General features: G+C 35.9%; 1 protein-coding gene across 5 annotated transcripts in view; it reads left to right on the top strand.

Annotated features, from left to right (window-relative positions):
* POLA1 (DNA polymerase alpha 1, catalytic subunit) overlaps positions 1 to 12,949 on the top strand; it is a 189,676-nt gene that overhangs the window by 134,819 nt on the left and 41,908 nt on the right. The window lies entirely within an intron of this gene.

Below are 12,949 nucleotides of genomic sequence, written 5' to 3'. Positions count from 1 at the left end.
TAGATGGATTGACAGTTGTTAAACTTCTTGCTTGAAAAGGCATATATGCATTCGGTTACTCTGCCTTCATGATCTAGATGATTTGTGGAATGTCATGTTTCTGAATACCTACATAGCAGAAGCAGTTAAGACTACTTTTTTGTACTTCCACATGGATGAGAAAATGCTGCCATTTTGTCAGATTTTTATTTTATTGTTCACTGATGCTCTAATACCCCTGGTTAGATTTTTACATGGGTGATTTTGTTAAGTCAACTGAGAAGTTTCAGCTAGCACATAATATAGAGAAGTACTGCAGGGTAAGGATGGGAAGGCTAGTGTGTTCTTGCTGAAGACCACTCAAAAATCCTTGCCTAACAATAGTCTGTTGGCATGGAAAATGAGTTGTATGGGGTTTGGCTGGGTTCCTGCTGTCACAGAAGGTTATCTAATCTAATTGCATCCAGCAAGCTTTTAGCATCATCTGTCTCTTCCCAATAGCAGAAAGAGTGATGCTCCAAATAATGAAGTAGTTGTGATAAAAAAATTGTCTGCCCCTCTTGTTAGCTGTACTATGGGAACAAAATTACACAATATTGGCTGCACAAATCTTTAAAAAAAAAAAATCCAGCCCATCTCCCAAAATTTTTACCAAAAAAAAAAAATAGTTTGTAGTGCTCTCTTGTAGTCATGTAAACCTTAAGAAGAGAATTAATGGTTCTTGACTGAATATATCCAGTGCATTACATTACAGTAAGTTATTGATGATCTAATGAAGATAATATGATCTTGAAGCCTTAAAAACAAATGATGTATTAAAGATGCCATGCTTTTTCACAAACAATTTCCATTGCAGACTTATACAGTGATATGAAGATAAAATGGAGTGGATATATAAATTTGAATAGATTATAAGGTTGCAGGGAAAAGGTAGTGAAGAAAAATGTGTCTTTTCAATTATCTGTAAAAGTAAAGAAAATACTAAACTTTCACAGCTGGCTGCATTTGAGATAGTTAATCTTGGTGTTTATGCAATCTTATTACCAAGAGTCTTCATTTATTAGGAGGATGAAAAGTCATGATGAGTTTCCTTGTGGAAAACTGAACTGTTCCTTTGGTTGTCTTAGATTCAGGCTCTTAACTACCTTGATGTGCACTGTGGACCTGCCCACTGCATGAATAGCCTCTTGTTTGTGAGCAAGGGTTGCCATACCAGTACCTTGCTGTGCAGAATTGGATTGAGGTTTCTTATTGTATAAGATTTATGAAGGAGTCTTGAGAGTATAAAACAATAATGTTGATTCTTGAAATTGTATTTTGGAGTAAGTAAATTGTATTAGGTGCTCTTATGATTCTGTCTAGCTTGTAAAGATAGCTAACTTATCAATACAACTTTTTTTGGACCAGAAACTTTTGTAAGCTATGTTTTTCTTATTACATTCTCCAGATATGTTTATGAAATCCTCTGAGATCAGCTGCTCTGGGCATCCATGTACTAAAATAGAATGTCCTTTTTCTTGCTTGTGCGTTCATTCCCTATAGTCTGGGTACAGGGATGCTGTATGATACTTTAAAGGTTAAGGTTGTTTTTTATCCAACCTTACTTAAGATAAAATTACATGATTGACATTTTTATAGTTTGCATGTATGAACAGATTCCCTAGTATGAGGGAAGGGTCTAATATCTAGGACACTTTAAAAAAAAAAAAAAGAAAAGAAAGACAGGGTTGACGTAAAGAATTAGTACCACTCTGTAAGTTTTGTTGTTGTTTTTAAATAAAAACTCTTTCCAGATGCCAGGGAAGCTGAAGTTAACAGAAGGTTAAACATCTTGTTGCAGAGATGGAGGTGGATCACAAGTCCTCTCTGGCCTTGTCAAGCGCTGAGGAACAATTTATTTTCTATTAGAGAATAGTACTATGGGAAAATCTTTTTTTTCTGTCACTGTTGTGAGTGTATATGACCTTTCAGAATTTTTAACTTGGGTTCAGCATTGGTTGTGGTGCCTAGGGTTTCTGTTTTCTCCAGAAGAGATAGAACTCATTGCAGAATGTTCTTCACTGTGAAAATTATGCCACCATTCTTCTTTCTTACTTTGCAACTGCAGCACTTTCAGTCAAAACTAGACATTGCATAGGTTGTTACTGACAGTTGACACCTGATACCTTTCCTCAGCCAGTAGGAACCAGTAATTTTTATTTAAACCAATGCCTCTTTCAGCTCCAAGTAAAAACAGTCACTTTGAGAGGGTTAACCCGTTAGAGAAATCAGTTGCTATTAGATGCTGTTTGTCACTGGATTCTTACAGTGTGGAAACATTAATGTAACCCCTTGAAGGCAATTGTTTAAGGTTATCTGTATTCTTAAAAATACAATCAATATAAGCTTTTTTTAAAGCCACTATTCAAACAAACAGTTTTCATTTAATGGGGGTACCTTTCATGGAAGTGTCCTTTCTTCATTTGTTTTACATAAAATTTATTTCTTGGGCTTCATCTAAGTGCCTGTAGTAGGTTAACTAACAATGGAAAGACCTGATAATAACCTGTTAGTTTCATCTGTGTGATGATAACTCTACTAGCAGTGGTCAACTTGGACTCCTGTACTTGCGAGAAGCAAGGAGATGTCATGCAAATAATAAGTAGGGAAACTGGAAAAATGGCAGCTTACTGTTCTTCTCCAACCCCACCCCATGCCAAGTGGTCGGATTTCCAGGGGTGTGATTATTACACTCAGACTCATTAACATAAATGAACTACATATGGGAAGTTCTACTGATCGTATTATGAGGGTCTAGTTATGGTAAAATGTAATTATATGCATTTACGTTTTTCTTTTTTTGGATTAGACTGTATCACATGGGAAGCATCTATGGAAAATAACGTAGTCCCTCGTATCCTTAGTAGAAACAGTAAAATCTGACAATAAAGAGAATATGGGTTCTTATTATTAATGAGCTATAGAGCCGCCTCTATTGCAGCTATTAAATTAATTCCAGTTCAGTTGCATGCTTTGGAGTGTCCCTTGAAAATGCTTAGATTATTTATGTCATTCACATCATTATTGCTAGAATTCTTTAATTGGTATGTTTACTTCTTCGTATGTTACTAAGTTTTTTCAGTAGCTCAGACAAACAATTTTTGAAGTGTTTGAGGATCTGTAGAGCAGCCTTTCCAGACCATTATACTGTTATATACTTTTTTTTTTTTGAACTTTATTCATCACTTCTTGAATGAAAATTCATTATTTTGGGGTTGTGTGGGGATTTAACACACTCTTTTACTCCTGGAATGTGCACACGAGCATTGAGTTGAGTTGACCTCACCAGTCAGACCTGTCAACAGAATCAAAGCCTCAAGGGTTGAATGTTTGCCCACTCTAAGGTAAACTAATTTTTTAATTTTTATTATTTTTTTGTGTGGATAATCTCATGGTTGGGATCTGTCTTCCTGCTTGGGCATGTGAACTGAAGAATGCAGGACAGAATCTGTTTTTTCAAAGCAGTTTACAAAATAGATGTCAGCAGCAATCCGTTTTAGACGTGCATCTGGTTAAATATGGATAATTAAGAACGCTATTAGATTGATAGATGATACCAGAGATGTTTTTAAAGAAGACACCATTAAAAATAAATGCATCAAAATTAAAAGGATACCTTGATGCCCATGGCACTTTTAGTGCTGAGGGATCCTCTCTGAATTGTGAAGAAGATTGAAGATAATCTGTTTTGCCCAGAAAGAGGTGTAGGAAAGCATATGGGAATAAATTCTGCATAATATTGAGTACTTATGGAAGGATAACAAACTGCTGGTGTTATGCATGGTACCTAAATTGCTAGCATTGATTTCAGTCCTTGGGCAACAGACAAAGTTGTCTTAAATCATTATGATGTGCCTTTGTACGCAGCTGTTCTTAGCGCTTACATCAGTGCTACCCATAGAAAAAGATACTGTCTTCTGCATGACATGACATTTCTTTAGCATTAGAGAGCCATTCTACTATAGTATGTGAGAGCTGCTTCAGAGGTGTGCGATCAAGATGTGTGTTGATAAAAGTGATATACACTGAGACAGATGAATCCTGGTATAACCTTTTGGGGCCAGCTGATCTGGTCAAAACAGGGATATAAAGATCTTAACAGAGGAGTCACCTGTGCACATCTTGGCTTCAGAATAAGTTAAGCAAGTTAAATAAACTATATTGCAAGTCTGTTTGCCATTCCATCTGACACAGTAATCTTGCATAGTGTTTCAGAATTATCAGAATTTGCTCGCTTAAGTAGTTGACACCACGGAGATGGGGACTTCAGTCAATTTCTGATAATTCTCATCTAATAGCAAAATATTTCATGGTGTGTAATGAATATGATATTCATAAAAGTATTCATAGTGGTCTAGTTTTCTTTTTTTTTTTTTTTTTTTAACTTTTAAGAAAAATCAAGATCAGTGAGAAAGAACATTGTTCGCAAATCCTTTAGAATTTACTGGAATGCTAAATTTGCTTTGGACAAAGTAGTGTCTGCTGCAGCAGGCATGTTCCTTGCTTCAGTTTATCACAGTAGATGAGCTCAAAGAATAGTTCATTAAAAGCTGAGAAATTAGGAGTGTAGGGAGGAAAAGTAGTTTTTCAAACTTTTTAACTCCTTGACTAGAAGCTGCAACTGGGAGAGCTGAGGGGCTCGCTGAGTTTTGAGAAAAAGAAATATGGTAAAGCAAAGCAGTATTCTCAGTTCCCTCTCAGCAAATCATTTTTTGTTTTTATTTTCACTTGCATGCTTTTACATCTAAAACATATTTAGATAAGCTTATTTGTTTGTGTATCTAGCCTTTTTATAGTGTTGTTTATTTACTAATAAAACAGTTTCTAAATGCTGTGCTTGTGTTTCTTGAATGATAATCAAGATTCAGCTAAAAAAAGAACATTTCACGAATACTAGTAAATTATTTTAGAGGAAAGTAGTGCAACATAACAAAATCACAATTTAAATAAGTGAGTATAAGCCAATTTGATCAAAGGATTATGCTTTCCTATCATTGTTACAGTCTTTCCTTCACATAAAGTATATAAAATGTTTCATCTTAGGAAAAAAACAATCACCATTTGAGATTTTTGTATGGAAATAAATGAAATTGTTTGATAGGTCAAAGAATTCCATTCAGTGATGAGAGTTCCGATGTGTGTGGTTATTTCCTCTGTGTTTCGAATAAGTAAAGTTAGTTAACTGCTGAGTGCTTCTCATTCAATGAGTAGATCAGTCAGTTCTCTAGAACAAGACACAGCTTTGGATCTGTATTAGGTTCTTCTGTAACACTTGAGATAGACTGCGAATACTGTCCATGGTTGTTCTATTTCTGCAACAGGGGAACAGCTTTGCTTTACAGAGGTGGTTTGCAATTTAATGTGGTTTCACTTAGCCTTTTCTACAAACTGCTTTGTACTGTCCACTTCAGATTGTCAAGGATCATGCAATTCCAGAAACTAATGAGTTTGAAAGTGATCGCTTTAGTCTTGAAAAACATCAACATGGATTTTTTTCCTGTACACCAAAGAGAGGATGTGTTTTAAGAGTGTATTTGCTTGCTTCTTATTTTAAACAGCAAATTATTTTGAGTGAGCAAATACTTGATCAAAGGCTCTTTAAAAAAAAAAAAAAAAGATGATTTGGGGATCAGCTTCTCTGGAGCAATGTTCAGTGCATCTGTGTGGATGCAGTTGTGTGTTTTTGAACGGGAGAGTTCTGTTCCAGAGTCAGTTTCATCAGCTGTTCAGTAAAGCTTGTATTTTTATTTGACGTGAAAAACTTCGAGTTTTAACCTTGTTGCTGTAGATGATAGCTTGAAGGATTTTTTGTACAATCCCTATCTGAAAGTATAGGATGAATTTTCATGCTCCAGACTGGTTAATCGGAAAATCCCATGGTTATGCAATACTGCTACTTCCAGAAGGACAGAAGGAGAACACAAATACTCGGTAGCCTCTCCACATCTATGAGCTGAATTGCAAATTGCACTCTTAATTTTTTTAATTTTTTTCTTTCTTCTTATTTAGAATGCAGAGTTTTTATTTGGATAAAACCAAATCTTGTATTTCTAACTGGAAACATAAGATTACAGATGTTTGTATGCATATGGCAGTGACTGTCCTCGGTTTTCTTCTGCATTATATGAGCTACCCATAAACTCCCAAGATAAAATAATTATGGTGTATGTTGCATAGGTTCAACAGATGGGTTGCATCTTGAGGCTGATGGTATTCTGCAAGCCTGTTATGTAAGGATGCTTGTGTGTTCAAAGTCTGTTGGGACAGAGCTTGAGTCTTGGAAAGTTCAGTTATAAAAATCATAGAATCGTTTAGGTTGGAAAGGACCCTTAGGATCAACCATCCACCTGACCTACCAAGTCCAGTCACCAAGCCATACTTTAAATACCTCTGGTTGGAGCCGTGTTGCCAGTATGAAAGGTCTTGACACATCAGCTGCACCTTCAATGTCGTAGGTAGTGAGTTGTTCCAGCCCAAAACTGACTCAGCAAATGTTTAAAAACCGAGTAATATAGAAAGTAACAGTTAAATACTTGAGCTTAGTGGTCAGGCCTGTTTCGTTTAGAATGGAAGAATTGACCAAAGATGCCATGTTGATTACTTTGGAAGATCATCACCTCATGTGATCTTATTTATCAATCCATTGAACATTCTGTATGAAAACCAGCTATTATTAAAAATTTCATTATCCATTGTAAGGCTATTAAATTTGGTGGGTTTGTTTTCTCCCAGAAAGAAGTATTTTTTTTGAATTGAATTTGATGAGACAAGAAATAGAGGATAGGGTTATACCTATCAAGATGGGAAATTTTCAGTTGAGCACAGGTGACACTCAGTTCTTTAGTTCAAAAAACATCCTATCTCTGTGGAAAAGGATCAACGCTTATTTTGTGTCTTTGCTTACACTGTCACCTTTAAGACGAGGTGACTACCTCCACTAGTTTTCCAGCAGATTCATTTTTGCATTCCTCCAGAACTCTGCAGGTAAGTACTGTCTAGCCTGCTGTCACTTGCTCTGCATTTTGTGTATCTGTTCCATGGGCCTTCCTATCTGAGTCTGAGATACCATATTATAGATCCTCAGCAGAGCAGTTCTGGCTTAGGACTCTCTCCAGTTTCAGATTACTCATTCAGCTTTTATTATGGCCAAAAAAAAAAAAAAAGAATTGCTATTACATTTCTTTCCTTTTCTATTTTGTGACTTGTAAATCTCATTAACAGGCAGCTATGTTATATCCAGGTTTTGTGAATGAAACACAGAATCATAGAATGGCTTGTGTTAGAAGGGACCTCAAAGATCATCAAGTTCCAAACCCACTGCCTCAGGCAAGGCCACCAACCTCCACATTTAATACTAGACCAGGCTGCCCAGGGCCCCATCCAATCTGGCCTTGAACACCTCCAGGGACAGAGCATCCACAACCACTCTGGGCAGCCTGTTCCAGCACCTCACCACTCTCTCTGTAAAGAACTTCCCCTGACATCCAACCTAAATCTTCCCTTCTTCAACTTGAACCCATTTCTCCTTGTCCTGCCATTATCTGCCCTATCTACTAAATGAAAACATTTAGAAATAATAATCTTAAGAATCATGCTTGGAGGTATTCTGTTAACCCTGTTATTCAGTCTGGTGTCCCTTGTCAGCAGGAGTTCTCATCTTTGTTCACCCAGCTCCTTACCCATTTTATTCTTATGCTGGAATTTCAACCTAGAGTTTCTGTAATGCTGATTTTGTAATCTGTAACATTCTGACTAATTACAAAACAGTACTTAAACCAGCACAAGTTCTTGTCATATCAGTTACTTAATGGGGAAAAAATAAATCTGGTAATATCCAAGAATATTCAGTCTTTTGTCGTGTTTTTTTTCCTATTGACCTCCATACTTCATGGGCTGTTTTCTAAAGGAGCGTTTACCTTCACAGGTTGGTAGTAACAAGAGGCTGTGTCAGCTTGGTGTTTCGCAGCTGGCCTGTTTCTACAAGAGAATATACAGGGTGTATAAAACATGGTCTTATGCTTCAGTTTATTGCTGTGAAATCACCGTGGCATGGATAGCATTTGGATACATAAACATCCACAGTGCTGAGCTGTGCCCTCTTTTTGAAAATAGAAATTGCTGCACATAAGAGAGATGATGGAAAATGTGTACAGTCTATACAATCTTCCAGAAGTAGATTGAGACCAGTGGCACTTCCCCGAAAAAATAAATTACCCAAAATTTGCAGCACATTCATATTCAATTTCATCACAGCAGATGCTCATTAGTATGTTGTTATTAATTGGTATTCACTTTAGGTTTTGTTTAAAATGAAGATAATAATTAGGTTTTAATTACTGCATCTTTCTAAGGGGGAGGGGAGGAAATGCCTCTCAAGGCACTGAAGTATTTCCTGTATGCTTCTCTCCACTACATGCAAGCCTCGAAAGTCTTTGAAACACAATTTTCTGCAAAGAGACTTCTTTTCCACTTCTTTTTCTTTCTTTCCTATCTTTTAAGTATTAAGAACTAGCCCTAAGTGGTTTGTTTGGACACGGTGAATCATATCATAATAGCAAGAGCCATAGCTCTTTCTAATCAAATTACCAAAAAGACTTTGCAAAAGTAACTCTCTCAAGCAGCTGATTAATGAAGTGTTGCCACTGTTTTGTATTATAATTAATTGAAGTAATACAAATAAATTCTGTAGCCTGTGGAAATTATCTCCTATGCAAAGCAATCTAATAGAGTTAGCAAACTGGAATGAGAGATGGTTTTTTATTTCTTGTTGCCTTCATCATCCTTAAAAGCCATTGGTGGCACAACTGAAAACAGTGGTTGATGGAGTACAAAGTCACAACAGCTCAGAGAGGGCCTGCAGAAATTAGAGTGAATCCATTACAGAGGACAGCAAAAGTGCAGAAAACAAATCAAAAAATAGTGTAAAAGGTCATGAGTGTGAGGGGACCATGGAGAACTATAGGAATGTAAGAGATACCAAAGCACAACTAGAAGACTTAAACTGAGCTTAAAGGAAAACGGGTCATCTAAAAGGCATTGACTATCACATCTTTCTTTGGTAAATATAGGAACTGACAACAGTTCAAAGAAAATTGTTCTAAGTAGTAGCATTTAGCTTTCTGGCCTGTTCAAAAGTATGTCTTCAGACATGGAACTTTTATACTGCATTTAAAGTGTACTTGCTAGAATAACACTGTGTTTGGGTAAGCAGAACATCAGAACTAGAATCGTTAGTTGAATCGTTAGTTCAGTCTTCTGCATCTTAGCGGTTGTGAATTTTCATCAATTTCTTTTTGGGATTGTTTTTCTCTTTTTTATTTCTTTGGACCTTAACTGGATTCTCTAGGTCACTGCCTTTAGTTATTGAAAAGACTTTGAAAGATGGTGTGTTAGCTGCTCAGGTTCCTGTGTTATTAAAATGAAGGAGAATTAGGCACCTCACTTTTGAGGTTCTTTGGGATGGAATCTCAATCAGCCAGCCAACTAACGAAGAGGCCTTCTAAGTTCATCGCCTATATACAGCTGTCAGCAATGTTTCTTCCACAAGAGAAGTGCTAATAAGAGACAGAGCATATTAACTTCTCATGTACTGACTTAAGGCAAGGAAGGCTGCTCAGCAGTGATGAAATCCATCTTGTTCCCTTGCTTTCAGAGATTCGAATAAGCTTTGGTATTCAGAAGTTGGAGTAAGGGAGGCCAATGGAAATTTTCCCACACTCTGTGCAAAATTAGGCAAACCAAGCCTGATTCTCTGTTCTTGGCAGAAGGGCTGTAAATCCCCTGTTCTCTGATTACATTTATGAAATTACGGAGTTTAGGCCATTCACTGCTTGAATTTTGGCCTTGAGAGAGAAATGAAGCAAGTATACGATGTGGCCTTGCTCTGGAGCTGAATTCTTAGGAACCTGTGAGACAGAGGATGAGACAAATCTACCTTTCAGTGTTTTGTTCAAATATCACCAGTTACAGGATAAATACTAAGCTATTCATTGCTATCAAGACCGAGTGGATTCAGATGTGTAGAGGCACAGCTGACCAGCAATACAAATACGTTGCGGCCTCCTTTCCTTGCTGTAGTGAACATTTGCTGGTTTATATGTCATTTGAGCAAGATTTTCCTTTTCTTTATGACTGAGCATTTAGTGCCCTATTATGGTCTTTATTTATGAGAAAATTTGTTCTGCTGATGTTTCTAATGTACTGATTCTATTAAGACACCATCATTTTCTTACTAGATAATCTCAGATTCTTCCTGGGAGGGCAGGTTAGGGATTTGCAATTGTCATTTCAAACCCAGATTTCTTCAGATGATTACCTGTTGGCCAAGCACAATGATTTTTTTTTTTTTCTCATGTGTTATTTTTCTAATACAAACGTAATTTTTCTGTCATGGGAATGAATAACGGCGATTGCAAACTACGTGACTTTGGTTCCTGTATCTGCTTATCTCTATTTTAAATACAAGGAAAAAAAAAAGTTGTTTAGTTGCTTCGGTACAGAGTGTTCTTTGCATGAATGGAAGCTGTCAAAGAGGCAGACCCTCATGAATTCAGTTCTTAATGAAATCAAGAAATCAAACATCATGGAACAAATAAGAACTTCAAAATAAGGTTTTATTTTCTTGTACTCACCATTCAGTCTTTTATGGTAAATGATACAAAATTTGAGAAGATCGTATGGTGACTTAACAGCTGTCAAGTTTTCTTTGCACAAAAATTTCCTGTTAAGTGTAAAGTTGGGTTTGAAGTTCTAGCGTTCTAGTTTTTTCTTTTCTTTAAGCTTACAGGTCATCAGAAATTAAAGAAATACACAAAGTGACAATAGAAGTAATTTCTAATGCTCTTTTAAATTTAAGTCACCTGTTCTTTAGCTTCAGAAATATACCATAATATTCATTGTTGCATGAAAAAAATCCTTTTGTTTTCCACTAGATAACTAATTTTAAAATGTGTCAGGAACCTAAAGGCAAGGTAGTATTAGCACATTCTCAATTAAAAAATTAAAAAGAAAAAAAGTTAAAATAATAAATTGTTTATATATATATGTCTGTCTGTGTGTATAAATTATTGCATACTGATTTTTGTATTTTCTTTATCCATTTAAGCAGTGACTTTCAATTAGCCTGCCTACTAATATCAGGTCACTAAACTCTATAGCTGATGCTTTATTCTTTCGTGTGGGTTGTCATTCGTTTGCTTCAGTTGGCTGGCAAAGGTTGTTGTATATCCATTACCAGCAACACAGCACTTTGCATTTCTGAATTGACAAGCAGCTATATTGACCTAGCGCTTATTATGGGTCAACAGCTGCGTTAACCGACGGAAGGACTGAGGGGCAATTAAAATGAATTGGCAAAAATATATCTTCCTAATTTACTCCAATTTGTTATTTATGCTAACATTGTATGGCTTCTATGGTGACACTAAACAGAATGGACCCAATAATGGCAATTAACATAAAAATATAATGGCTAATCAAATTGACAGCAACTGTTTCTCATCATCTCGACACACAATACATTATCAAAACAAACTATTATGAAGGAGGTAATTTCAGTGTTCTATTCAACCTGCTTCATGTGTGCAGTCAGGGAGATGTGTACCAGCAATTACAGCTGAATCTAAAAAACTAAACAAATAACTTAATCGCTGTCGTCCTCCTTTTTTCTTCTTCAGGAAGCAGTAATCAGGATTTACTAAAAATAACTGGTGTATAATAGTATAATGATGATGCATATCGTAGAATAGCTAATAAGGAATAAAATAAGCTTCTGTGTGTCTTTTTTTAAAATAGGTTTACATGAATTGGAAAAAAAGTGTAACGTTAAAATATATAAAGAAATAACAAAGCAGTAGTAATGGTTGTCAAATGTCTCAACATGAGTTGCTTAGTAGTTACAGATACTTTATAACCTGTCAGTAGAAGTGTAAAATTAGCTGAATTTAGTAACAAAAGTTGGCATGATTGGATAGAAAATTAAAAAGCTAAGTGAAAGCAGAATTCCATAAACAGGAATAGTTTGCCAGTTGCTGTTCCTCTGTTTTCAGTCTCATATTCCATGTGGTATACTGAGTGTCGACATCAGTCTAATCTGTGGTGGTTAGGTGTTTGTTGATTTTGTGGTTCATCAAGAAAGTCCTCAAGAATTCATATCTATATAAATACTGAATGTATTAAAATGAATGGTACTTCCACATTTGATGCAGTTATAGTTATTTCATTCTTAAAGACTTTTGTGATGCATAAGTCTTCAAACCATTGTTGGTCAATATTTCAACAGCAGTATCTTCAATAGCAGGGACTGGAATGTGGTTTTGTTAAATGAGAGTTCAAGAAAAATAAATTTAAAGGGCCTGTTTGTGGGCAAGGTAGATCTCATGTCTGTTTAAGCAATCTCCTAATGCACAGAATGGCAGCAGCGACATGAATGCATAGAGACGTACTTTTGAAGTACAGAAATAATACGGAGGCTTGACATCGCTGACATTCAGAGCATTCAATTGGATATGATATTCCACATGTACACACTTGCAGATTTTTGAACTGAAGGTGTGATTATTAACGTGCAGTAGCCCTCCACAGATGTGTAGAGCAAGGTGATGACATAGCTGCAAAGGTGTATATGCACCTGTTCTTATTTGAATTTTTCACAATTTATGTAACTACAGCTGCGTGTGTGAATGGAGAGGGAGGGAATACAGCTAAGCACCTGTATTCATCAAAACTATACATTAAAGATTTTCCTTTTTTGAGATTATTGCATTGTACTAAGGCGATAACGTCATTATTTTGTGCTGTCTTTCTTATAAATTTTATTGTGGTCCCAAAGCATGATACTGGTATTTGTGTCTATAAGAATAGGTAAATGTGATTTTTGTGTTTATAAGAATTGATAAGTTTGGTATGATTTATATAAATGATTTCAGACATA

The sequence above is a fragment of the Phasianus colchicus genome, chromosome 1 (assembly GCF_987193195.1).
Source record: "Phasianus colchicus chromosome 1, bPhaCol1.hap1.1, whole genome shotgun sequence".
In the NCBI taxonomy this organism is placed as follows: Eukaryota; Metazoa; Chordata; class Aves; order Galliformes; family Phasianidae; genus Phasianus; species Phasianus colchicus.
Note: the sequence above shows the minus strand (reverse complement) of the source record. Positions and strands in the feature narration are given on the sequence as shown.